General features: G+C 41.9%; 1 protein-coding gene across 6 annotated transcripts in view; it reads left to right on the top strand.

The window, feature by feature from the left end:
- The window catches only part of ZNF644 (zinc finger protein 644), an 81,454-nt gene that overhangs the window by 5,046 nt on the left and 48,607 nt on the right, over positions 1-27,801 (top strand). For 2 of the 6 annotated variants that reach the window (XM_074906553.1, XM_074906546.1), the window contains exon 1: positions 21,377-21,452. The exons of 1 other annotated variant lie outside the window; for it this stretch is intronic. The gene's annotated coding sequence lies outside the window, so the exon portion shown is untranslated. Of the gene's footprint in view, positions 1-21,376; positions 21,453-21,508; positions 21,736-21,993; positions 22,112-26,971; positions 27,043-27,801 lie in introns of those variants that run through there. 3 more of the 6 variants (XM_074906548.1, XM_074906547.1, XM_074906550.1) reach the window with 3 other exon arrangements.

The following is a 27,801-nucleotide window of genomic DNA, read 5'->3' as shown; positions in this document are numbered from 1 at the left end:
TATAAATAGGAACTGGGTTTTTTAATTGTTCCCGATTTAAGTAGGTCATCTTTGCCAATACACAAATCTCTTGTCTTCTTGTAAGCCAGGTCAGGTATTGAAAGGATATGGGAAATTCTTATTACACAAACATGACCAGAGAAAATAATTTAACAAAGGACCACTCCCAAATTATATGGCATTACACAACGTTTCCATAAATCACAAGTATGACTGTACTACAGGGGAGACACTATCAGATTTCATGTTGGTATAGTGCTTACCAAGTAGGTGTGCTGAGCGTGGCTGGGTCCCTAAGGTGCTGCTGCACTATAAATAGCAGTATTAGCGTGAATTACCTCCAGTGCAAACATCAGGCCACTTGCCTTTTTCATATGCATGCAATTTTCTTTTATGATTGTGGTTATTCCAAACATAGCCCATTGTTTTAGCAAACTGATCTTGTCATAGGAAATGTTTAAAATGGGCAAAGAGAAAATAGGTCAGTTCTTCCTTTGAAATCAGAGAGAAGTGTGTATTTGTAATATTTCCCAGGTTTATTTCCTTGGAACAGGTTTGGCAGGTGTGAGAGGAAGTTAAAGATTTATTTTTGGTGCTATGTACCAGATGTCATACCTGCTTTTCTGAGACAGTTGCTTTTATCTCCAGCAGTACCTGCTCTAGTAGCAATGAAAAAAAGTGACTTGGATCCCATTTAAAGCATGTAGTGTGCACTGTTCACATGCCACTAAAGGAAAGGGAAGGCTTGTTCTAGAGACTCTGCAGAGTCTTTATGCGTCATCATAAAGCAAACATGTTTGCGTCCCTCTCAGCAGTGTTTTTGCCTCTCTGAAGAAGTGATGAATAAATGTGCCCAAATCCAAGGCTTGCAACCCCAGCAGAGGCTGAAGGTCTACAAAGATGTCCAGTCTGAAGTGCCATTGTTTCTACGGGGTCTCTGCATATGGCTCATTTTGTGGCATCCAGGTGGTTCTTTGTAAAAGACCATTACCGGGGAATCTGTGGTGCTGTGCATATTCCATTCACACTGGTCTTAATCAAACACTGCTCAGCATCTGAGCATCTTGATGAGGCCTTGCTTGGTGGCAGAGGAATGTTAAGAATATAGGGCCAAATCCTTAGCTCAGGAAAACACCACAGCTTTTTTTGACTTTTAATCTGGGGAGGATTTAGCTTGTGGTGCATGGTCGCAGAGGCACATGCACCTTGCTCTGGGCCTGTTTACTGAGATGCTCCAGTAGCAACACAATATGATCAAAGGGAGACAGAGCCAGGGGAACAGCAGTGCCCATGGATACCTATTAACAGGCGGGAGCTGAAGCACACAGTTGCCATCAAAGACACTACTGTCCTCTGCTTTGCTCTATAGCACTTCAATCTCCCTGCTAACGGGACTCTGCCTTCCAGCTGAAGTGTGACTGACGGTTGAAATAACAGTTCCAGTTTATTCCAGGTATGCCAGTGACCTGCATGACCTATAGGAGGGATAAGGTAAAGGCAATCAAAGCAGCATGCTCCTGCAGCCTCTGAGGGCTATAAAAATGGAAACATGGGAAACAAGCTAGTAGATATGTGAGGGAAAGAAATGAGGATGGGGATTCACTGTTCCCTGCTAATAGGCTAAATCAGGAGTTCAGTGAGACTGAGATTTGACCCAACAAGAGAAAAGAGATGAATAAGAAATGATCAAGAGATAGAGCTGGTATTTCCTTCATGTTATGCTAGAATCACTCTGTTCAAAAAGTCTCCTGAACCATGGAGAGCTGGGGCGGGCAGGGGTGAAGAGGTGGGTTATGGTGATGGGAGGGTATTGTTATTACATAAATTGGAGCAGTTCAGGTCTGTTTAATGCCACATCCCATTTGTCTTTTCTGAGCTTACTTTGCTGTGGGATGGGGGAAATCATGCTGACAGCACAAATGGTTGTTTGGCTGTTTCCTTTCTCTGTGTTTCCAGAAAATTAAGCACTGTGTCCAGCCTGTGCTATGTTCAAGGTTTGGCAGAGGGCTTTTGATGTGTTTGCCATCCTTTTGGCCAACACTTAATCTTGTTTTCTTTTCATACTATCCCTCCTGTACTAAAATGGGGTGGTCAGGCTAAGTGACAGTAAAGCTACTAGTGGTTTACCAAGGAGCAGGAATACCATTAGTCAGTGGCCAGTTTCTAGCAAAGTGTAATTCTCAAGCCAAATGGAGATCCTTGTCTTTGCAAGTATTACTGCATGGTGGACTCAGAAGTGATACCTAGCAATTAAGTGCTGTTCAGAAAGCAATAAAACATTCACTTTAAAAATCAAGAAGCATGAAATAGATATTGGCACAAAGAAGGGGGGAATGCTAAGAGAATCATGTAATGGCTGAACAGTTGTTAGTTTCTGGGAATATAGTGACACTGGGAGACCTCTGGTATTCATTTGAAATAAACAACGAAATAAGACTTATGTGCTATATGCTTGTCAAAGCCAGGCGTAGCAATCAGCTAATATGCTTATCAGTCAGGCAGTATATAAGGAGATACTCTGCTTTCACACTGTCTGCTGATTGGAATTGGGCCCATGAAGAAGCCAGGTGATTAATCTGCAGGGGTTTATTTTTTCTGAACTGTTAATGTCCTCTGTTTCAGAGCAACAGCCCATGGCTCATTAAGCAGGGAAGATTTGAATGCAAGTGTGAAGGGCAGCACACAAAGATTCTCCACACATCTCTTGTTTGAGCCTCGGAGATTAGAAAAATTAAGCATTGGAGAAAGTTTGTCCTGTGCTGGGGCTGAACCAGTACTTTCTGAAAAGCAGTGATACTGTTAGAAAAAATTTTTGTTTTTCAGTCAACAGGGATAAAATCTAGAGCTACAAGGCTCTTGTGAGGTGGTAGTGGACACTTGGTACTAGCCCAGAAATGCACAGCTGCCACTTCAGCTGACCTGCTGTGAGAATCATGCTCTTTTTAAGTCTGTTGCTCCATTTCTTTGGTGATTACATCTCTCTCTTGCTGCGTTCTTTCCACCCGTACTGTTGTGTACTCTGGCATCAGATGCTGAGAAAGCAAATGGGGCTGCTGAGTCCAACCGCCTCAACAGAAATGCAACTGGGGAAATAAATACTCACTCTGAAAGATTTTGCAATACTAGATTAATCTTAAGGGGATCATCTTGAGGTTATTAGCCACCATTTATAGTCTGTGTTGTACCTGTGTAAAATTAATTTCTGTCATCAACTGAAATACTTGAAAACATGTTGATTTAGAGAAAAGATTTTTCTGACAATATGGTGTTCTCTAAGCATTAATTTATTAACCCTGGTAATGTTCTTGAGAAATAGGGAAGTATTTCAACATTGTTTTTACAGATGGGGAAATTTAAGGCTTAGATGTATAGATTTAGATCTGCATATTCTAGTATCTGCTCACTAGGCATTTGGCCCTGCTCACTTTCACTCAGGTCTTTTTCCTCACCTGAATTCCTGGTCATGGAGCAGCTTTGTCCTACGCTCCTGGCACCTTTCTGATTGCATCTTGCGAGCAAGTCCGTGCTGGCAGGGAGGACAGTCGTGAGGATGGGTTATTGTGGAAAAGGGGTGAGGAAGATGAATGAAGGGCCATATTGCTTCAGACTCTAAGAAAGGTTTGCCAAGCTCCCACTTTGAACCTGGGAACCAGGAAAGGAGAGTGGCTGCATGGGAGAGAGCAGACCCAGGCTCTGTGCTTCCACTCACACATGTTCAGATTGGACAGGCAAAGCCAATAAGCCAATATTGGGAATACAGACTAGAGTTGCAAAATCATGGGCCCAGTCTAATCATTTATTGGCTCCAGGAACAGGAGACTGTTGTAAACTGTTGAATTTTTGTGAACAACAAGGTCATTGGAAACAGGAGTGGCCAGTATGACAAAACAAACCAAGCCTCCCCAAAAGACCTCTCAGTCCTATGGTGCAATCTTTCTCTGCTCTATGGGCTGCTCTAAATATAACTATTACATTATTACTTACTCATAATCTGGACTTCCAATGGGCTATAGAGATGCAGTGACAATGGGGAAGGGTTGGAGATGCTTGTGAGAAGGGAAAGCAAACAGGTTTCAAGCGTTTCTGGGCTTTGCTGTCTGCTGAACCTCTACTGTTTTTTTAAATTTATTTTTCTCTCCTGTTATGCTTTAAAGTTCTACTATAAACAATTAGAGGAAATTTAGCAATAATATTGCCTGTGGAGACTAGGAAAGTAAGAATACATTCTACATCACCACTTCCCTTTGTTTGTCTTTTTAATCTTGTTTATCTTTGATCAGCTGCAGATGAAATAACCAGCTAACTGATTTCCCATACAGGGCTGCCACTCATGCTGATGAAACTCTGCTGACATGGGAGTATGCTCTGTAGCAGTCTAGCAGTATCCATTTCTTATTCCAATACACTGACAGGTCACTCAGGGAGACTAAAAACTCTATTCTGAAGTGGAAAAGAAACTGCAATTTCAATTTTGGTTTGATTTGAAATTTTCCAGCTACCTATCAAGACCAAATCCTTGAACTATTTACTTAGAGTAACTGAAATACCCCTATTTGAAATAGTGGATATGCAAGATTTAGCCATTAAAGAGTTGGGGTAAAATTAAAATCCCCTTCAATAATAACTAAAGTCAGGGAAAATCTTTCAAGAAAATTAAACACTTGATCAAAAAGAGAGAAGGGTTATTGTCGAGAGCATAAAGATTAAACAGGAGAGTTGTCTCAGAGAATAACCATCAGTGATAAGTAGCAGGCAGTTAATAATATCCCCTCAGGGATCTTCTACTCATGTAGGTTTTTGGACAAATACAGTATTACATTTCTTATAGTTAAAGCGTGAGAGAGCTTCATACCATTCCAGAGTAGCAATAAAACTTCAGTGGATAAAGGACAACTGGAGAGGTGGGGAAGGGGGTGACCCAGAAGCTGAAACAGTGGGGAACCAGTGACAATTCTCTCCAAATAACTCCTTTTTAACCTTCAGATTCTGAGATGTGTTCTTAGTCTCCCTGACGTGCTCTTTTTTCACATCCACAACACTGTATTAGTGCTGAGATTTCATATGGTACTGTTCCTCGTTATATAGCATCTGAAAATGAATGAGAGACCCAGTAGACTAAGGGTGTGACTCCATGTTGTAATTAAGAGCTGGTTTAAAGCTTGAACATGCAAATGGTTGAATTGGCAGAATTAAAGGCATGGTAATCTGCAGCCAGGGGAAGGCACATGGGGTGGAAAGGATGGTGGCAGGAGGGTTCAGAGAACCTCTCAAGCCAGCTCTGCAGCTGGAGAAACTGTAACATGAAACGGCTCCCTTGATCTCTCATTTTTCTTCTCTTATTCTCTTCTTGTATGTAATTACAATAATAAATCTTTTTGTTCCTTAACCATCTTGTGGCCATTGCAAATATTTAAGGATTAATGTAGTTCTCACACATGATGCACATGTTCTGCATGTCCCCTTGTGTCCCTCCATTTATTCATTTATCATGTACATACAAAATTCCCATAAAATATTAATCTGAAATACAAATCTCTCTTTGCATCCTCGGAGTATTTGCATATAGTAATGTTAACGAGATTATTAATTCTGCATGCACAGTCTGTGGACTGCATAGAGGGCCAAATCTCTCTCGGCAACTATGCTGAAATCAGTAACAATTTCAGAAACATTTTCATGTTAAAAATTTTGAGTGGAAAGTGACAGTTTCCTAGAACTGAAGTATTGTCCTTAAAACTCAAAACAAGAGGATTTAAAGCTTAGTTTTCGATTTTTCCTTCTGAGAATTCCTCTGTAAAAGGAATTTTATACTGCTCCATGTTTCTGCCCAGTGGTTCCTAATTAGTACAGTCTGGAAACAAAGGTGTGTTGTTTTTTTTAAAAACAATGTTGTAATCTATGGGGAATCTGAACATTTATTTTACCTTCTCTTGTTGGGAACACTGGGAGTAGCTACACTTCTGCCAGTTGGGTCTAGATTACCCTGAGAAGGGCAGAATGTGCTGGTGCAGATAGACCAAAAATAATTCAGTGAGGCTGGAGAGAGTATCATTTTCTCAGGGGTAACAAAGACTGTCCGAGCAGGCACTTGGAGAGATGGACTTGCCAGAAGGATTCTCCTGTGGTGGGGAAAATCTCTGCACCTCTCTCCTGGCTTTGAGCATTGGCAGGGTGGGGCTGTCCTGCCTTCCACAGGGGTGAGCCCTAGGGCACCTCAGATGCCTGTGAAAGCTGTGGGGGGTGGCTCTGGGGCAGGGACGTGTCTCCTGGCCTAGGCTTTCTCGGGATGGAGGGAGGAAGAGGTGGAAGTCTTGTCTGAGCTTGATGATCTTCACCAGCCTGCTTGGATCCTTCACCATCCAAGGCAGGCTTAAGACAGAAAGTTGTACCAGCAATGAAAGATGGGTTCTTTGGTCTGCACCCAAATCCTGCCAGACACAGAAATATCAGGGCACATTACATACACCCCTTCCCCAGGTTCAGTTCACCCCCTGGCAAGTAATTTTGTTCTCGGTGGTGCATTGGTAAAGGGTTGCGTTTCGTTCAGTGAAACGCACATCACTGGAGGTTTCCAAGAGATTTTTACTGGGAAAGGCCCTGCAGCTCAAGTTAGACCTTTTCTTCTGCAGGGACAGGGAGAGGTGAGATGTGGTTGCCAAAGCAGACCAGGTCACTCCTGCCAGGTGCCGCACCCCGTGGGGGAACCCGGGCTCTCGGTGGGGAGCACGTAATGGGTCCCTGCTTGCTGCTTCCGGTTCTCAACAATGTTCTGTCTGTGCTGCAGTAAAATCAAAGCACTTCTTGGTGTTTCAGGAAACAATGTGTTTTCAGTTTGACTTTATTTCTATTCTGATATTCAAATTTAGATGTCTGTAATTTGTGAAAGCAGTCAGTGCTTTGCTGTCTACAGTAACAATGCCGTTGAGCCCTCAATTCCTAACTGTAAAGCATTCATTTGGCTATACAGCTTTTAAAAATACTATAAACGAAGCATGTGAGACAACCTCCACAGCTGGAGTTAAGCACTTCCACGTGCTTGCTGAATCAGGGACCAAGTTGTTAGAAAGATCTTTCAGTACTGACTGGAGATCCATAAGAAATTGTCTTGACTTAACCAAGCCATCATATTTCTCTTAATCACTACTACTACATCATCTTTTTTCTTTCACTTCCTTCTTATTCATGCTTAAATGAGAAACATCTGTTTCCATTTTTCACATTGTTCTGTTATGTGAGTAACGATACCAAACATCTTTTTTTTTCCTGCCCTGTGAAAGAATAAATTAGTGTTAAGTTTTGTGGAGTGCTTTAAAACACTAAAGCAAAACATCTGTTTCAGCTGCAGGTCATTAAGATGAAAAATCCTAGTCTGTGTGTAGTGCAAAACTGCCAAAAAATTTATCAGCCCAAGCACATTTCTTCACCTGTCTTTCACTCTAACAACTGAAGATGGCAAAAGGAGAGTAAATCTTGTCTTCAGGGATGGAGCAATTAGAAGTGCTCAGTGCTGTAATCCACAGCAATACCTTGTAGTACCGAATCCTGGTCTGATCTGGAGATGCCTGGAGGTTGCTCCACTGTCGTAGACTTCAAACTGAGAGTCTCCTTGACCTCCACATCTTCCAGCCAGGTGCAGTGTTGTGCAGGATTGCCTAATCCCCTCTAGATGTTTGTGTCACTGAACTTCAGCTGAAAATCCCTCCCCCTGCCCCCAGTCATTTAAGATTGGGAGATTGTTTGCAGGGCAGGTGGCCAGAGTAAAGCTCAACTGGCAAATCTACTTTACAGGTGAACTGAGATGCTCTTTCTGTGCCAAAGCCCAAATGTAGATGTCTGTATTCCCTTGTTGATAATGATCTCCTTTGTAAAGCACTCTGAGGTCTAGAGATGCAAAGCCAACAACTACCTGAGAGTTTAGCAATTAATAAATAAAATAATGAATATTAACAACAGTGAGTGCATTCCCTGAATTCTGTAGGAAATGCCAGATCTTTCTGGCAGGTCCTGGCAGGCAGGTAATAGCTTACTCCAACAAGAGGCTGAGTCCACCCTCATTTCCCTCTGTCTTTAATTAAAAGGTCCAGATCCTTCCTGAGTGTAAAGGAGGTGTTCAGCCTCTGACAGGAATGGGCTGCAAAACTGGATGGGGCTTTTCTCGCATCTTAAGAGGAAATGCTTGTTTGTGCTTCCAGTCTGCTAAAGCAGCAGCCAGTGCAGTGTTGAGCAGTTCTCCTGCACTGTGCCCACACCCTCCCTGAAGCAAATCAATGGGATGGTTTGGGGTCTCCAGCAGCTTTTTAAAAGAAGAACTGTGGCTCCCATTTCATATAAACCCAGAGTTTTTGGGACAGGAGACTGTATATGTTGCTGCACTAATTCTGTTCACCTGCAGCTCTCCCCACCCCCAGCTTATAAGCATGATTTCCTTTTATGCACTGCTCTGTCACAGCTTGGCAAGTTTCCCAAGACAATCCATACCAAAAAGGAGAATATGGCTGCTGAGCAGCGTAGACAGGAGAATTGCCTTATGTAACAGTTTCATTTAAATACTATGAAATGTTGAGACAGGCGAGACATAACTGAAAGCAAAATGCAGCCCTTAATCTCTAGCATCAGTTCTGCTTGCCCTCACCATCATCAGCATCTAATAGTCACTGACTGTCTCCATTCACGTCTCCATCTTTTTCAAGAAACTGCCTGCGGCAGAATGTACAAACAGCTTGGGAAGCGGTTTTAGGGGCAGGGTTTTTATTTTTTTTTTTTCTCCTAATTCCTCATGAGCATTTCCTCACTAATATGCCTGTGGCATCATTAGGTGTTTAATGAGAGTGACGTTGCCTGAATATTGTTTTTATAGCTCATTTTGTTTTGACAAGTCTTCAGTTTTGTGGCAGTTTATAGTGTGCAGACTTCTCCTTCCTGTATCTTTCAGAATTTGTAGAAATATTTATCACAGAGGTATTGTTGTAATACCTTAAATAAAGAATTATCAACATTCATTATGTTCAAGTGCAATATATGTTCAACACCACAGTAGTTTAATGATATCAGTTAATTATTTTAGTGTATTTTCTTTTGTTTAATTGAAGCACCAGGAATAGTCCAACAATCCAACACATCTCAGATAGCAGGCATAGCAGTTAAGTGCAACTCTTCAGATGAACAACATTGTTTGGCTTCTTTTAGCAGCTCCCTGAAAGACCAGCATGGACTCCAGCAGGTTATGGACCACAGTCTTATTCCTCTTCCTCACATCCAGAATCTTGATAATTATATGTTGTGCTCAGACAAAAAGTTGCCAGCATTGTACCTGCAGAAAACAAGGCTGCTAAAATTGTAAGTCTTCAATAGTTGCATACAATGTCATTTTACCCCCTGCATTTTGTCTACATGTTGCCTGTGCTGCATCCATTTCTTTACTGATTAAATAAAATGGATGCAGTTTTTGTGTGCAGACAAGACCATAATTCTTACTTAGGAATGTGCCATCTTCATTTACTGTGTCATATGGATGATCAATGATGAGCAGGGCATTTATTCAACAGCTGTGTGTATGAGAGAAAAACACTAAGTAATGCTCATTAAGCTCTTGCTTCTATATTGTCTTCCAAGTGATTTTACCTGGTTTAGGATGCCAGTGTGTGTTGTCTTATTGCCACAGTGGCAGAGCCTTTAAAACAACTAGCTGCTGTTATGAATTTAGCTTGCTTATCTTTACTAAGATGAGGAGAGTTATTGGGGAGAAGGACAGTGAAGGTACTGTTGCTGCTTCCTTGTGTAATGTGTGTGTCCCCTGTAAAGGGGGAGAAAGTGCACCCCTCTGCAGTCCCTCTTCTGCTTCCACCACATCACAGCATTGCTGCACAACCATGTTGCTTTTGGGATTCCCCATTGCTGGTTAGATGCTATAGGCCCCAGAGGTCTATGCCTCTGTTCCCAGCACAGCTGCAGTCAGTGGAGCTGCACAGCCCTGGGAGCAGACAATGTTAACAAAACTGTAATTGTATACATAGCTACTGTTTCAGATGTTCATATCCTGGCTTCCAACATCTCTATTTTTATGTCCTTGTTTATATTTAATAGCAGTTACAGTGGTTAAGTGGCTTTATTTTGGAAACCTTGACATTTCTCTTGCTGGTACTGAAGCTGTGAAGATCAGAAACAAAGATGTGCCTTTTTACTCTGTTTCTTCTGATAGGTTTTGTCATTTGGCAACTGTTGTTCTATTAGACTTTGCAGAATTTGGACAGGATTCTGATCTCCTACAAAGTGACACACACACTTATTAGAATGCAGGAGCAGGTTTGGGGCCTTTTTTCTGATACACCATGCTGAGTGCCATGCATGAGAAATTAGAGTCTGTCTGTTATTATGTGACCAAACAACTGCAGGAACTTCTAGTGAGTGCTTTTAAATAGTAGTAAAATAGAAATCGAAATAATATTCCCACAAAGCAGAACGTAAAGCACAGGCTTTCCTTCTGCAGAAGTTTCCCAGGTTCTAGAAGAGAATGAGCAAATCTGGACCAAGCCAGCTGTCTTAGCTTTACAGATCCATTGAAGTAAAATAAAAAATAAGGAGAAATTTTGGATTCTTCTACAAGCTCTTTCATGATGTTTCCTGTTTCTATAGTCTCTTTTCAAACTCAGCCTAGTGTAAAGAAAAAAATAATTGTAATTTCTAAATTAAATGAAACAGAGGACTTTAGATTTTTTCCTTTAATGGCTCAAAAGCATAGTTTTGAAAATCATATAACCTTTGGGAGAAGGGATCCCATGGTTAGCGTGCATTTCAGTTGACACTCATATATCCTACATTTTATATTAGGTTATTTCTCTTTTTAGGTGCACAGATAATCACTCACATGGCATTTCCAAATAAGCAGTGGGGAACTCCCCAAGCCACTTATTTTTCCTGCTCCTACTGGGAAATGGGATTTGTTCAGTCAGCCTCCCTGCAAGTAAAATATCCTCGTCTCACTGAGAACGAAAGAACTGCCAAATGTAGGGCGGACAGCTAGCTTTGTCCTTCTGTCCAGCAGAAGTGCCCCCGTGCCACAATTAAGGCTCTGTTGCCTGAGCCATTGTGTGCCCTCTGGGACTTCCTGGGAGTGCTCCAGCTAGAATGCTTGGGGGGAAAATTCCTCAGAAACCACCTCTGTTTCCCCCACCCCCCACATATAGTCTGGACTGTCTCCGCTCCTCAGTGCCTTTCCCTGGAGCACCCTCATACCTGTCCAACAGAGCCATATGGCTTGGCTCTGTCACTACAGCTCTGCACCTGTACGTGTGCCATACCTGTTCAGCACCATCTGGCCATGTGGCCCTATGGTTTACAGTGACGGTGCCTTCATCACCTCCCCAGTCCAGGCCCCCCCACCTGGTCCTCAGCTGCCATCTGCAAACACTTTGGCCTTCTCACAGTCTTCCACACTTGGGAGGCCCCAGCTACAAGCCAAGCTTTTCTTGCTTCTGTTAACCCAGGGGAGAATCAGCAACCTTCCTTCCCAGAAGGATCAGTGACCACCTTCTCCATTTTGTCTGCAAAGCAAAGGGAGAGCACTATGGAGTCTGTTTCTGAAGTGAATGCCTGACTGGGTTATCTCAGAATGGACTGAGACCACGGAGGTGCTGGCTATCCCCGGGGAGATGCTTCTGAGCAAGATCAGAAGGGTGATGATCAGTGAGGCTTTTTACATAAAGGTGGGGGTGTGTAGGATGCAGGAGGTATGTGGTACAAATATGCTAATGTCACAGAACGGCCTCAACATGGTATTCTGCTGATGTTGTGGGATCGATGTGCCTCATTTGCTGTGCCATGCAGATGTGCTTAAGAGACATGGAGACCTAACATAGCATGTTAAGGGCAGCCCCTGTGCAGCTACCTTGATTCCCAACATCTCTGCCTTCCAGGACTCCTCCACTAGCTGTTACACCCAAGCTGTACTTTACAGTGACCCTTTTCAGCAGGAGAAATATAAAAGGGCCAAGGTTAACATATGCCTGGTGTTAGAAATGATGGCTCTGTATCCTGAATGTTCACAATCATTTCCAGACCTGCTCTCTTGCCAACAGCAGGCGTCAGCCCCCTGAACTGCTACGAAGTGCTGTGATCTCCTGTTGGTAGGTCCTTCGCAGCAAAAGCAGTATGTCTGCTCAGATGGCATTTTCTGCCTCTCTGCTCTCAGGGTGCTGGAGAGCTGTTTGATCAACACAAGTGTTGACAGTCGGACATCATTAATTTTCCACAGCCTACTACTTGAAACTCCTGAAAGGACGGGCTGTCACTTCCTCATAGCCCTTGCTGGCCTGAACTACCTGCTGCGCTGTCCTGCTGCAGCACAGAAGTGCTGGATGCCTTAAGCCACTGCTCTCCTTCCTTGGGCCTGGGATTTAAATTTGGTCAGCTCTGTCAGGGAAAAAAGAACTCTCAATATATAATTATTTCTTTTTAAAGGATGAGATAAACTATAACACATTAATGATGGAAGCGATCGTGTACAATTCATGCTTAAGTGAGTATCCATTGTATTACATTAATCCTAATAAGCACTGTTTTCCCCAGCATGTGCCATTTTAACAGTCACTGTGAAAAGATATGCTTCCTAATGTACTGTCAGAAATGTGATGACACCCTCCTTGTTTAGAAAGCATAATTGATAAAATGTGACAAAAACAGAGTTATTGCTTATTCATAAATGGGGTACTTTTAAAAGTACTCTGTCTTACATTGATTGGGTTAAATGACTTGCTGATGAAGACCTTTATATGAAATATTAAACCATTATCTGGCTCCTGTTAAGATTCAAAATCAGGATTCTCTTTTGCACAAAGTAGGTAAAAACTGTTCTGCTGTTTTAAAGCAGAATATAAACATTGTAACTCAAAGCCAGAGGTTTATTTGAATGACAATTCACATGTAACTTCTTAAAAAGGAATTTTAATATGCTTGGGATGGAATTAGTGAGATGCATCTGATACACTAGTAGATAGATTTGAGTGCTTTCTGAGAGTGTTCAGGCACAGCTGCTTTTGCTGAAATTCCCAAAATGAAACTACTCTGCTAACTGTTTCTGCTTTTACAGATACCCCATTTTTACTCTGTGAATTATCTGTATGGACTGTCTAAAAATACACTTCCAAAGCCTTACCTGAGTTCATTTCCACACACTGACCTATGAACACATTGTTGGAAACCAAAGCCAAGGGCTGTGAAACTGGGACAAATTTTAAAAAGTGAACGATTGTTCTTCTGAGTTTCTTCATTCTTTCTTTTGTCTGAAAAACCTCTACTCAGCATGTATTCCAGGATACTGAAATAACTATTTTACAGTTACTTTAAATACGTAGATTTCTGTTACTAGGAAAATTAGTGCTAGAGTTCTCTTTCTTTGAGTGTGGTTGAAAGCTCATTAAAGTCTTCGCAGCTATTTCACTGGGGTTATAATGAGACATTTTATGTTCCTGTGAGCTTCACACTAAAAGCAGTGGTATTATAATACAAGATCTGCCTGCAAATCCCAAACCTAAGATGGTATTTCCTGAACAAGATAATGGCAGATAAACTGCTGTTCAAAATAATTCATCTAAAAGTTTAGGTGGGATGAGATCTGGAAGTACTGGGTGAACAAGAAAGAAGCAAAAGTTTTAATATAGCTTTGATCAGTGCACTGAAGATACTTTTTGGCAGATGGGTGGTAATGGAGTGGCCAAGCTGAGGAGCTAGGAGATGCTTCTCCTCTGTTGGCATAGAGAGGGACCAGCAGGGAGGTTGGAAAGAAAAAAGTTACTGGGTAACAAAACTCGCATTGTAATAACCCTGGGTTGTAACTTGCTCTTTTCATTTTTGTCAACCTACCATGACATATACTGATTCTGTACAACCACAGAATCTGATAAATAATTTTTCAACATTGCTTATTAACTCTAAGAGTATGTAAAACTATCACAGTTTTATATACTTTTTTCCTCTCCTTTTCAGTATTCAATTATAAAGATGTCTGTTTACATTCCCTGAAGATCCATACTTATATATACAGAACAATATACTCTAAAAAAGCTTTTGTGTGTTTTTTAAGCTTTATCTCTGATGTTAGAAGACTCAGCTATATTCATAATTAATTGTCTTGATCAAAACCAAATTCCTTACAATTAAGAAACAAACAGAAGGTATGGCATATCAAACAGACTTTCTGCTACTGTGATCTTACCTAAACACAAAATAAGTTCCTTGGTACTTCCACATTAATAGTAGTAAAGTGCTTTTTTGCTTTCTTCTTTAAATATTATTACGTCTTCCTATACACAAAGCTCTGGTGTTTTACAAACAATATTTATGTAATTGTTTGTGTCAAGCGTAAGGACAAGAGGGTGTATGTCCATCTGACAATGAAAGAAATAACAATTGCTGACCTAGTAATTGCCTACGGGGCAGAACAGTAGGAAGCTGTGGGGAAAAGAAGGCGGTTTGAAGTCCTGCCTGGTATACAGTTATAAATTGGCCATGTCATTGATAACTGAGAAATGCTGTTCGTTTTTCAAGTGCTGCTAAAACATATGGCACTTGCTTCTAAAGGCAAAGGTTTTGGTGAAGATGTCTTCACTTGGATCTTTGTCCTGACTTTGATCTGGCCAGGTGACTTTGAAGTACAGAACTGGTGGGGGTTGGCTGCCAAAACCTTTGCCTTTTTGTGAGGGTGTTCCCTTGTTTTTCGGTCAGGGGAGGTGACTTTCCCCATGTTGTGTTACCTGTGTCCTTCACTGGGACATGTGTAAGTCACAAATTTGGAGATGGAGTGTGCCTGAAAGGATTATTGTCACTAATTCCCCACATTAATCTCTCTAATATAGGCTGTAGATGTGGGTGTGACCCTTAATGCTAGTCACAGAGGTGGGTGTAGGGAGAAGTGGGGTGTGATGCAACTGGAAGGAGACCAGAACATGGCACTCTACAGGTCTAGGGCAGTTGTATTCTCATCAGTAACACTTTGCCAGCGTAGGACAGTCATGGTGAAGGTCAGGGATGTGGTCAATAGTGGTGGGAGCTGGACTCTTTTATGCCCTGTCCTCTACAGGGAGACATAGAGAACTGAAACAGGGAGCTTGAAATGATTCTCTGTCTTTTCTCAGTGTATCATTTTGGCACTATAATGTGAAGTGAATCATCAGACCGGGTTAAGCAGAGCTATGATAATTTATACCTATTATATCTAGGTCCTTTCCATCATCTACTGAAGGCCAGTTTATTGCCACAGCTTTCTTCCTCTCCCACTAAATTATAATTCATCAACAGACTCAGGAAGAAATTTGTTATGTTTTGTCGCTCATAGCGTATTTTCATATATTAATACTTCCTGTGCATGATGCAAATGGCAACCCTCCAAGGCAATGCATTGTTGTTTTAAAGAAGGTCAGTGCTATAATATATGGTGGTATTTTCCTACACTAACCTGCTTTCTTGTGATCTTTGAATTCTGCCAGTCTTGAGCTAGCTCAGTAACTCAGACATGAGGAGGTATCAGATCCTTCTGAAGGGAACAAGGATGTAGGCTTAACTGTCATCTTTTTAATGTGGAATGAATTAGAATAACACAAGATAAAAGAAAATAAGCATAAAGACTAAGGTTAATTAATTACTATTGATAATTAATCCAGGATTTGTTAATTGTTTATGTTTATTATGGTGGTACCTGAAGAGCTGCTAAGAACAGAGCCTCATGTGCCAGGCAGACAGTGCTGCCCCAGCAGCTGCTCCTCTCTGAGCAGGGGCAGAAGACAATAACACTCCTTAGTGGTGAGACTGAAAACAGGAGACAACTGTGGGAGGCTGAGTACAGAACTGCTGCTCTCCTGACAAAAGCTGTTTTGTAACCACTAGCGCAGGCCTAGCAAAGGGGAGCAGGCCTGAGCCACAGACACGGTATTTTCGTACTGGTGCCTATGGACAGAGGCCTAGCAATGAGGAAACAGAGCACCAGTTGTCTTTATTATGTAATGTGGGAAATCTTTTCCTCGCTGGGAGATTTAAAACACTTGTAACAGTACAACAGTTCTAAAGGCAATTCACAGTGGCAAGCAGCAGTATTTCTCTAGGTAGAGTTTCTAAATATTCTTCCATTGCAAAACACTTTATTTCAGGACTAACCATACCTTGGGATCACTGTTAAGAGAGCCATAGGTTTTGATGGCTAATGGTTTTAATTTTACCTATACATTCTTACTGCCCTCTTATTGTTCTACTGGCAATTCTAATAGTTTCATTGATACTGACAAAGATGACAAGAATTGATTTATAACAGAGACTAAATTTATATTATAAATAAAATACTTTTTTGTTCTGTCTGAAAAATAGACTAGACAATCCCCTTTAATGTATTTCAAAAGAGCCTGTGAAACAAGCAAGCCAACAAAACATGAATCAACAGCTCAAACAACAAAAAGTTAAGAAAATTCTTTTTTTCTCTTTCAATTTTTACAATGTTGAAATAAATCAAACTGCTCCAATTCATTCTGTTATTAGTTCTTCTAATGGAAATCATGTTAATTACTGTTTGTTGAAACAACCCGTACATTGAGTTCCTAAATTTGTTGATACTGGAGATATGAGAGCTATATTTTTGTAAGAAAGGCCAAGAAACCAGAAACATCTCTGTAGGACAAAAACTCTGTGGCAAGTTGAGTAATAACCTTTCACATCACGTTTCTGGGGCCTTGTTTTTATAGTTATGAGGGTCTAAGGGCAAAGACAAGACAAACTCTATAGGTAACGGTAAGATTTTTTTTTTTTTAAAACAACCATCTTAGCTGAAAAAAACCCATTATGTCGGGTACTCAAAACTTCTCTACTTTTTCACTTTACAGTAGTGGATTTAATAAAAGGTGCTACTTTTTCCTATAAACCCCATTTTTGTCAAAGATCATTTCAATTTTGAAAATGTTGTGGAATACATTTTCTACCAAAGGCTACAGTATAAAGATCAGATCAAAGTAGTAATGGATGGGATAAATGCAATGTATCTATTACACGAGTGCATTACTATTTTGAAAATCATACCGGCTTAAATTGTTCTACAACTCAAAACTGTATAATTTAATCTTTTATCTGTTGTTTTGGTTGCTATAAACAGGATAAGCAGAATATTTTGTTATTGAAAGAAATGTGTCAACTGAAAATGAAATTTTCAAAGAATGATGCATAGTGGCTATATTTCCATGGTGAAGCTTTTTGCATAGAGTTAATGAAGTGCTTGGGGTCCAAGGGAATAAAAGGTGCTATATAAATGTAAAAAATTATCATTAAAAAGTTTTTCCCTCCAGGCATCTGGGATTTTGCTGTGTCTTACAGGGAGGCATTTGCAATCTTCTTTCATTCAAAACGCTTCAGCTTAGACCTGCTTCAACTCTCCCTCTGCAGCTTCAGCTACAGAAATGTTTATATGAAGAAACAGTTTCTAAATTGTTTCTAGTTAATCATATTTTACTGCTAACATGAAAGAGCCTGCTTTGGTTTAAGCTTTTTATAACCATGTTGAAGACCAGGAGGAACTAGGTAGCAACCTTCTCTAAAGAGGTTTTCAAATGCTGTTTTAACTATTATTAGGCTTTGTCTGCATTGGTGGAGAAATAATACAGGACACAGCCAGAATTCTGGGAAATTTCTGGGAAAAGCTGTGCAATATCTGGCTTAATTTTCAAGAATCATATCGTATGGTTCTCTACCGCTGTACATGTTCTTTCACTGATCTGAGTGCCTCACTGGAGGCTGGTCCTAAAATGTCTATTTCATGAACACTTGCAATCCCAATTTGGCATAATTTTGTGTATATTTCTCAAGTCTTCTTAATCTAACATGTAACCTTTAAGATCATGTACTACTTTTCACATATTGTAAGCATAAGTGGCAAAGCTGGTGGAATTAGAATTCAGAACAAGAGTTCTGACACCACTGGACATAATCTTTTACTGTGCTGCCATTTTGATGAAATGTTGCAGTTATGCGCTCCATGAATTCACGCGAAATGTGGATTTTTCTTTGGATCCACAGATTGTGTGGATCATAAGCATTTTTTACAGAGTCTACTACTGCTTATGGAATTGGGTCCTTTAGCTCAAGTAATAAATTAAAGTGCTAGGTATCTTAATAAAATTGTGATATTTGGCAGAATTAGAACTATTCATAAGTTCATATTTCCTTGTGCTAACCATTTTACTTGTTCACAAATAGATGTGAAATATAATAAAACACCGCAACTTCTTTTATAAGTTTTCTTGCTTTTATAGAATTTGGTATTTTTCTTTAACAGAATTGAAGCAAGAATTGCTGTTGCTTAAACATTATCTCCCAGAGGACAAAATGTGTGCAAGTAAGTGTGATAAACTTAAAATAATTGGGCACAATAAAATCTATGATATCCAGTAAGAAGCATATGTGTAGTATTAATATTTACTTTTTCATGTTCTTATTGTTTGTGTTTTGGTTAGCGTGAAGCACACGTGACCAAGAATCTTAGAAGAAATCTATGGATTGAATGAGATGATAATGTTTCTTGTGTTTAATGGCAGTGGAAGATTTTGGTCCGTACATGCATCAGAACTTGATTTTATAAATGTATCTTTTCAGAAAACAAGCTTAATTCTCAGAAGAATAACATTAGCACTCATTAGGGGACTGAGTGCTTTAGGGTACTGTTAATGAAATTCATAGCCTTTTGCCTGTGGGCTATCAGTTTGAATTCAGTCTAACTCAGTGGAGATTAAAAATTGGCCTATTTAATGGCCTTTTAGTCATCTCTAATGAGATGAGTTTGGTGGGTCTCAGTCCCATAACATAAACCATTCACACTGCCTTTTCCTAACTGGCAAGCTCCAGAGAAACCCAAAAATTTAATGAATTCTGTGAAAAATTAATCTCTAGTACCATGAAAAAAAAAAAACAAAACAAAGAAAAGCAAAAGCCTTGATTCACACTAGTTACATGAGCACTAACAAACACATAATTTTAAAATGTGGACTTTATAGTGATATATAAAGTTTATAAATTAACAAATTAGCTGAGCATGTGACATAGGTTGCCACACAGCTATACAGAATGTAACATGACAAAGACTCCTAAAGGACATATCTACACTTGTGCGTAAGATCACACCAACATATTAAACGTTTGAATGTCTCTGGGATTCATTTCTATCAGAAAAAAAAAGGATCAGACCAGATAGTTGGATAGTAACTGCACTTATAGAAAATTATGCTGAAAACAATGATTCCTAGGCTGCCTCCATTACTTCACAGCTGAGTCAAATGCTTCTAATTTTTTCTTGGGGATATTTAACTTAGTCTTTAAAAAAATATTAATGACATTTCCAGAACTCTCTATAGAATATATGCCAGTTTATTTATCCATATCATAGTAAAACTTTTCCTAATGTCTAACCTAAATTTCTTTCACTGCAGTTTGAAACTTAGTTTTTGCCCTGGCAGCAATGGATTTAGTGAACAATGTATTTTTCTCCCCATAGTCTTCTCTAGACTAAAAAATCTCAAGTGTTCCTATTTTCAGTTAGGGTCATGTCTTTTAAAAATGGCTATTTTTTTTCCCCCTTATACTTCCTTCTATTGGTTTTTTTTTGAAAGACATTTTTCTTGAAATGCGAAGTCCAAATCTGAACACAGTATTGCAGCTGAGGCTTTACCAGTATTAAATATGAGGGTAGCTTCTCTGTATGTCCTAGATATGACAGTTCTGTTTACATGTCTCTGTACAGCAGCTTTTTTGCAACGGTGTGACACTGTTGACACATGTTCAGTTTGTGATCTACTCTGATCCCCAACCCCTTCTCTGAAGGTCCGGTATTTATTTGTCTGTTCCCAGTCTTGCAATTGTTATTTTCCTGCTTAAATGTTGGAAGTTGGCACTTGTATTTATTCAGTTGCATACTATTTCTGCAACCAGGTTGTCAAGAACATTTTGAATTCTTTTCTTGCCCTGCAGTGTGCTTCCAGCTCTGCCAGTTTGGCATTGTTGGCAAATCCGATCGATGTAAACTGTACTCTGTCATTCACATAATTAGACTTGGTACCAAACTTAGGACACACCTCCAAGGTATTGCTATATCTTGCTATTTGTTACAGTGAAGCACTGCTGAGGTAGTTTTGCACCACTGCAGAGTCATTTTATTATGTCTTTTGCTTGCTCGATTAAGAGTTCGCCGAGATGGTGTCAAAAACCTTAAGTCAAGCTATAACAGATCTACCACTAGTCCCATCCAAGGCCTGTTAAACCGTCACAGTATGGGATGAGTTCCACATTGGCTGTAACTTATTATTAGCTACCATGTACTTAAAGATGTGTGATTATTTGCTTCAATACTTTTCTGGGAATACAGGCTGGAATGATTGACAGTTCTTGGCTCTACCTATTCCCCTCTTCTGAATTGTATTGTGGTTTTGCTTTTCCTTTCTCTTGAAATCTCAGTTGTCTTTGTGAGCTCCCAGTGATGATTGCTCACACCACTAACGTTACCTTAACTTCTCACTCTCGTGTAAAATACTCCGGGCCCAGCAAATCTGAAGGAAAAGAATCTGATTTATCAAAGCAGTCTCTACGAGTTTACTATTCTCCCCTGAATCCCTGCCCTTTTGAATCGGGGCTTGCCATCGGCAGCGTTACTCTTAAGATGGCACCGAATGCTTCTACTTTCTCGGTGTCACCTCATAGCTTCCCGCCCCCCCGAATGGACTGACAGTCCCCGGGTCGTCTCCTCTCTCCTCGCGTCGCTTTCTCTGCTCCCAGGTTTCCTGTTCCCCTCTCACGCCGTTCGCCAGCCGCGGCTTGTCGCAGGAGCCTGCCTTTCTCACTGGCACGGCGAGCGCCTTCGTACAGCTCCTGCAGCACTTGACCTAGTTTTCCACCTTCTGTGGGAAAGGCACCGCCAAGCAACTGACACTCCGACTTCCCGCTCCCGAGCGCGCTGCGCGGCCTGGCGCAGGTGAGGGGAGGCCGCGCCGGGCGGGCGGCGGCCGCGCTGGCAGCCTCTGCCTGCTGAAGAAAGGTCTGTTAGGAAACCACCCTCCCGCCCGCGGGAGGCGTTTCCTTCTCGCCCTCGCAGCCCCGCCGGGAGCGACCCGCCGGGGCCGGCCTGCGGGGCCGGGGCTGCTGCCCGGCCAGAGGGAGCCGCGCGCGGCGGTAACGGCCGCACACCTGCCCCAGGCGGGAAGCGGGGCGCGCGCCCCCCCGCCCGCGCGGCGGGAGGGGGCTGGGAGCGCCGGCGCGGGAAGGCCGCACGCATGCGCGCTCCGCCCCCCGGGACGCGTGTGCGTGTGGGGCTCTGCGTGTGCGTGTGCAGCCGCGCGCCGAGTGGCGGCGGGGGGGGGGTGGGGGTCGGGAAGGTTGCGCGATGACGTCATGACGCCCCGCGCAGGACGTAACCCCGGCGTGACGCACACCCCGGCGAGCCCGTGAGTTTCCCGTTATGCTTTTTTTTTTCCATGCCCACCCCCCCCCCCCTCCCCCGCCGGCAGCCGGGAGGGGAGGGGAGGGAGGGGAGGGGGCGCGCGCCGCTCCGCACGGCGCCGCGTGGGGCGGGGGCGGCGCGGGCTGAGGCGGGCGCGGCGAGCCGGCCGCCCTAGCGGCGGTTGGCGGGGAGGGCGGCTCTGCCTCCATCCTGCCGCATCGGGGAACATGGCGGCCGCCTCCGACCTGGTGCGGCACCGCGACTCGGCCGCAGCCGCCCGCGCCGCGGTAAGTGGCCGGGCGGAGGCGACGGCGGCGCGGCGGAGAGAGGGCGGGCGGTGAGGGGCGCTCCCCTCCCTTCTCCGGCACTCCTCGTCGCCTCCCTCCGGCTCCGCCGTCGCCCCTCGCCCCCTCCCCGAGCCGGCGAGCGGTCTCCCCGGTGCCCCGGCCGGGCCGGACACAAAGGGCTGTGCCGAGGAGGGTTTTGTTCGGTCACATGAAGCGGCGCAGCCAGTGAGCGCGGAGCTGGGAGGGGGGAGCGGGGCCGCCGCCATTGCCAGGCGCGGAGGAGCTGGGCAGCCCGGTGCCGCCGCGGCGGGGCCTAGGGCGCAGGGAGAGCCGCCCGGTGCCGGGACGCCAGCAGCGTGGGGCCGCGGGGAGCCAGGTAATGCCCCGCGCGGCGCCGGCGGGGGCGGCTGGGGCCGGAGGATGCTGTCGCTCGGGGGTGGCCGGGGTCACCCTGGGGGGCTCCGGCAGGCGTCGGTCCCCTCCCGCCGCCCGCCCCCGGCGTGCCAGGGAGGCGCAGCGGGTCCCGCCGGACGGACCTGCGCTTTGCTTCTCGCCGCCTCGCTGCCGCTCGCCTCCCTAGTGCGGGTCGCCAGGCACGCTGCCCACCCGGGCTCACGGTCAGCCGGGGAGAGGCCGCCTGCCGCTGTCCTGGGGCAGGGGTGTCGTGCGATCCCCGCCCGCCCCTTCGCTCCCTTCCTTCTTGGCATGTAGCAGAGCGGCTCTGAAATGCACGGTGTTGTTACAAAGGGCTGGGAAGTTCCTGGCCCGCAGGAGGGACTGGCTGGTCGGTGTGCCCTGCGTACCGGGAGCAGTGCTGCTGTCTGCGGTGCGCGGGGCTCCTGCAGCCGACGTGGTTTACAACAACGAAGGAAAAGTTAACAGTTCAGGTATCAAAGTCGTATTTTCGGGCTCCCAGCTGCTTCAGGGTCTGGCGGTTTCTCTGACAAAGTTTGTTACATCAGGTCGCAGTGATGAGCATCATCTTGACCAATGTAATTTATCCACAATCTAGAAAGTTTTCTTTCTTCTTAGGGCTTTAACCTTCAGTCTACTGGAAATACTTCTGTTGGGGTAGTGTGGGCTGTAAACTGACAAGTCATGGTGGTAATGAAAAACAAGCATGGTATATCAAAATAGGTTTCCATCAGTATTGTACAATTCTGGCCCTTTAAGCAAATTCTCATTCGCAGTCATATTCTGATTCCTGCCTCCCCTTCTAGCACATAATTCAATTATGAAGATTGTGTCATGGAACTTAGATTTCAGACGCATATGGGGAATGAATGTGCACCAGATTTTAGAGTAAGAAGCCATTTCATGTTGTACAGATAAATGAATTAACACATGGGACAGACACTCTTAAGAGGCTGATAAACATTTCTGGAATTCCACCACAGAATTGTACCTTCTGAGAATTTTTTGCAATGTGTTATTTTTTATACAAGTTGCCAAATAATTTTTCATTCAAATTATGAAACAAATCTGTAAAGAGAAGATTCTTCACAGTTGAGAGTAAAATGCTTCAGAGTTTTGTTAACTTCATGTGATTCTTCTGCATAGAATCCTTCGCAACCTGACTTCTTCAAGGCAGGTGATCTGAGGGCAGAATGAATGGACTGATTAGACAGTGCAAAATAGATCTGGAGAGGCTTTTAGTGGGTCACTTAGATGCAGAGAAAATGCAGCAATTTTCTTATTGGAGAGGAGTTTAAGTAGAGTGCATGGAGGAGCAGTGCAGTGTGACAGTCCTATCACACTGACTTATAATCAGAGTTGATGTTGCAGGCCGGTCTAATGTAACTGCAGAGGGATGTGGTGCAAAGTTATACAAGAATTACAAGGAGAATTGAAATTAATAATATTAAAAATACTGTCTTAAAATAGGTTCTTCTGACATCTAGCTTTCATCCAGGTTAATTTTTTTAAAAAAATAAAAGATCTTGGAACAGGAATTTTGTGGAGGGAAAAAAAAAAAGATGTTGTTAATGTCACCAGAGAAACTTTTATTTTTACAGATATATTTTTTTATTTTGCCTTCTCTAATCTGTATGGTATTTTTTGATATTTAAAAAAAAAATCCTTGGTAAATATCATTGTAACAAAATTAGAGCAAAGGCATACTGCTTTGCCTTTTTTTTTGAAGGTTCATGCAGTCCAGCATCTAGTTTATACTGAGTACTACTAGAAGGAAAACGTCTAGGAAAATGTGTATGAAAGTTCTTAAGAGAATGCTAAAAGAGAATACCAGTGTCTTGAAATCTCAACAGGTGGCCTGGCTAGTAGGCGGAAAAGGCACTGATCACTTAAGACCATGCTTGTGAGGTTATTTACTACAACAATTGATTGAAACAGGAGCATCAGCAACTGAATAAACAGGATGTTAAACAATAGTGGCAATGCCTTCCACTTTAAAATAACAGTGTAGACTAAATTTCAATATGGACAGTGAATTCAAGGGTTGTCAGTGGAATTTATTGTGGAATAGTTTTAGTGTTAGCAGGACCTACTAGCATGTGTACTTTTTTTTTGATTCAAGACTTTTGAAGTCACTTCTGGAGAAAACAGAACTGAAAAGGGAAAAAAATTCTCTGTAGTAACAAAACACACACACATGCTCACACACAGTTATTAATTTCAGACACTTTCAGACTTTTTACCAGCTTGCAGAAGATCTGACAACTTAAAACTGGAAAAAATGGGGAATAATTGTGTCGCTTGCTGTGCAGGTTCACCTGAAGTTGGTATGAATTAAAGGTCTTTGAACAGTTGCTGATTGGCTTCATTTACCTAGCTGATAACTCACTTGCCTCATGATTTTACATTTCCAAATAACTTCTTGTCTTTAACAAAGTTCAAGTGGTGCACCTATTAGAGGACTGTGTTAAGATGCTTGTTTTACTCCCTCTGTTTAACACCAAACGCACTACTCTAACGTTACAGTTATTTTAAGCCAAATTGAATTAGTTCCTTCTGTGCTCTGGATTGTGACTACACGTATTATGTGTTAGAGATTGGGAGGAAAATAATTTAATAAAATGAGGTTATACTGAACAATGTTGCACACACTTAAATTGACTTTGAGACTGGTTTCAGTTGGCATAGCCTCCAAAGCCTGATTCCTTCAGGTGAAAATAGTGTCCACCCAACTTCAGAGTATAAAGAAATCCCTGGTGAAATAAACCAAAACAAGTCTGTCTTCTCTAAAAAATAAGTTTACCTGTCTTCTTAAGCACCCTAAATATAAGCTGATTTTTGATAGTATTTTTCCTTGCTGCTTTTTTTTTTTTTTTTTTTTAAATGTGGATGCGGACTTCATATAGCTACTGGGAAAAGAGCTTAAGATAGCCAAGGAGATGGTGCATGTTGGTCACTCTGGCTGATATACATAAAGATATTACCAAGTTAGAGGATTTCATGTAGTTTGTAGTATCATGACAAAATACCCTTTTCACGTTTAATTTAAAAAAAAAAGAAACACAGATGCTTTCCTGATTGTATACATTGTGTCCCTTAAATCAGAATTTCTGTCAGTTAATAGGAACCATTCACACAGGCAGTGATGGTAGAAAAGTCATGCCCACGTTGTTCACAGAACTGTAGAAAACCTCTTTGATAGGCAAGGGTGTGAAATTGTCACTGACTTCCTCAGTTACGTAAAAATGGACACAAATACAATGCATCTCTACAGTACAGTGATACTGTGAGATGTAATTTGATGCCCAAATCACAGCTGTCTATCAAGAAAGACCATGTAATGAGTTTGCATAAGCTTCTAGTGTGTGGATTTTTTTCAAAAAACTGAAAAGAATATGGTAGTCACAGGATCAGTCATGTTACCTAGTATGTGATGCAGTGTCATACAATGAGTATTTCGTCTTGGTACAAAGTCTACCCAGAATTCTATGGTATTTTCTCTTAAGTGGTGTTACTTCATTGAAGGAGAGCAAGCTTTTTTAAATTTAAAAGTAAAGAAAGTAATCCCAACAAAAATGAGTACCATTTGTGCTGCATTTCTGTTACAGTTCAACTGTGCACAGCAGCCGTTACATTGATAAAATGTTGCAGCAATGCCCTTATGTTGCCAATGAGGTTAAAGGGAGGGAAAACAGTGGCTTAACAGTGAGTATGCATTTTTTGGTTTTGGGTACAATAAATATTAACTAACTTAATATTTCTGAGCAAACTTAATAATGCAGAGAACCCTCACTCCGGTAGATGTAATTGTGATACTCTTGGTATGGGAACTGCTGGTTTCAGATGTGGCTAAATCCAGCTACTGGAAATGATAAATCTCTAGTTGACATTTATTGATTGATACTGACTGCTTAATCTTACATATAATCAACTAGTTGAAGGATTATGGGATATTTAGTAATTCAGTATTTCTTGAAATGTAATCCAGAGGATGCGAAGTTTGTGCTTAAATCAGAATAAAGGTCAGATTGCTGGGGCTTTGGAATATTTCAGGCCTATTGTTAGTATGTAGTAACTATTTTCAGTATGCTTAACATTGCGTGTTAGATACTTACCATACTTATAAAAGCACTGGAGTTTTGGAGACTCTTTGGAGTACAGTCTTACTCTTTCGAGTGAAAATAAAAAAGGTAGAAGTTGCAGTTTGAGATATTTTTGATCAGATTTTCTTTATAAGGGGACATTATTTTATGAATATTTGAAGGATTATATTTTTTGCTTGCCTTAAAGGAGTACTTGATAATGTTACAGTCTTCACAAAGCAGCTGGAGTGGGGGAAAGGATACATCCTGGGAAACAGATGGAAGGAATTACAGGTGCCTTACTGATTTGTCCAATTGTAGCTGAAAACAGGGATTGAGATCATGGTAACTTTCCTGTTTTCTGGGCCAACTGTTAGCACTCCCTTGTAAAAGTACTTTGCACAACAAAGTGATAAAACACAAGCAAATCAAGGTGCAAGGTATGTGTCTTGTATAATTCACCTTTATTTACAAGCTTTTATGCAATGCATCCTTTTTTAGTCTGAGTGAAAGAAATTAGGAATTCCTTAACAAATGTAGCTGTTGTAATGTTGAAAAGTAGTAATGAATCCCTCCTGACTGCCTCTTCACAGAATAGTACCAGTGCATTGATAGCATGAGTTGTGCTTTATCCCATCTACTTTCCCAGTGTGGCTCTTTGATGAAGACAGGAATGGGGTTTTCCACCCAAGACTTCTTTCCAGAAAAGACATATGACAGGACATCAGGGGACTGCTCTTGGAAAACTTAATATCTGCTTCTAAAGCAGGGCAGCTCTGAAGCTGCTCCTTGCTGCTGCTGGTAGGAAGTGGTGGGTATCTGTTTCTTGTCTGGCTGCAGCCAGTAGGGTGATGGGTCGTGATTATGGTTTATGGTTTTTTGTTTTGTTTTACTGCTTTTCAGAGAGTGTTCTGGTTGATAGGTTGCTCTTTTTTTTTTCCACTTCAGTTTTTGTCGTCTTGAGTGGTTGTCTTCTGAATATTTTTACCTCTGATTCCACTTAGCTCTCATAGGAGCACTACCTATGTGATAAAATTCTCGAGGACTAATTTTGAAAAAGCCCTTTATGCTTGTTGCTGATAATCTTTCTTCATCTTCAAATGTAGGCACGTACAACAGTTTTGTGGCTATAGAGTTTCAGAAACTATCTCTACTATTAATTTTCCAAATTTATCTTTTTGAGTCAGAAGAGATAGGTACTTTAATAGAATTTATATCCTAAAATTAGGCTCCCAACCACCAAGACAGTGGTTTTAGGTTATTGAAGTGTTTATTGTATATGTGATTATTTTGCTTGCAAGGAAACCATGTATTCTTGCAGATGTGCTTAGGAGCCTTCAAAGACTAGATTCTGTGTTCCCTTGTGATAATTGGTGGGGAGGTAGGAGAAAGGGAGCATTTTTTCCAAAAGCGCTTTTTTTTTATTACTATAAGTTGGTTTGGTATTAGAAACAGTATTTTCATCAGAGGACAGCCTTTGCCTGAAAAGTTCCAATATAAATAACTTTTTTCACACAGAAGTGCTGCTTTCTGTTGTTTTAATACTGTGGTTGTTATGAATGTGTCTCCT

Source organism: Athene noctua, chromosome 5 (genome assembly GCF_965140245.1).
Source record: "Athene noctua chromosome 5, bAthNoc1.hap1.1, whole genome shotgun sequence".
Taxonomy (NCBI): domain Eukaryota; kingdom Metazoa; phylum Chordata; class Aves; order Strigiformes; family Strigidae; genus Athene; species Athene noctua.
Note: the sequence above shows the minus strand (reverse complement) of the source record. Positions and strands in the feature narration are given on the sequence as shown.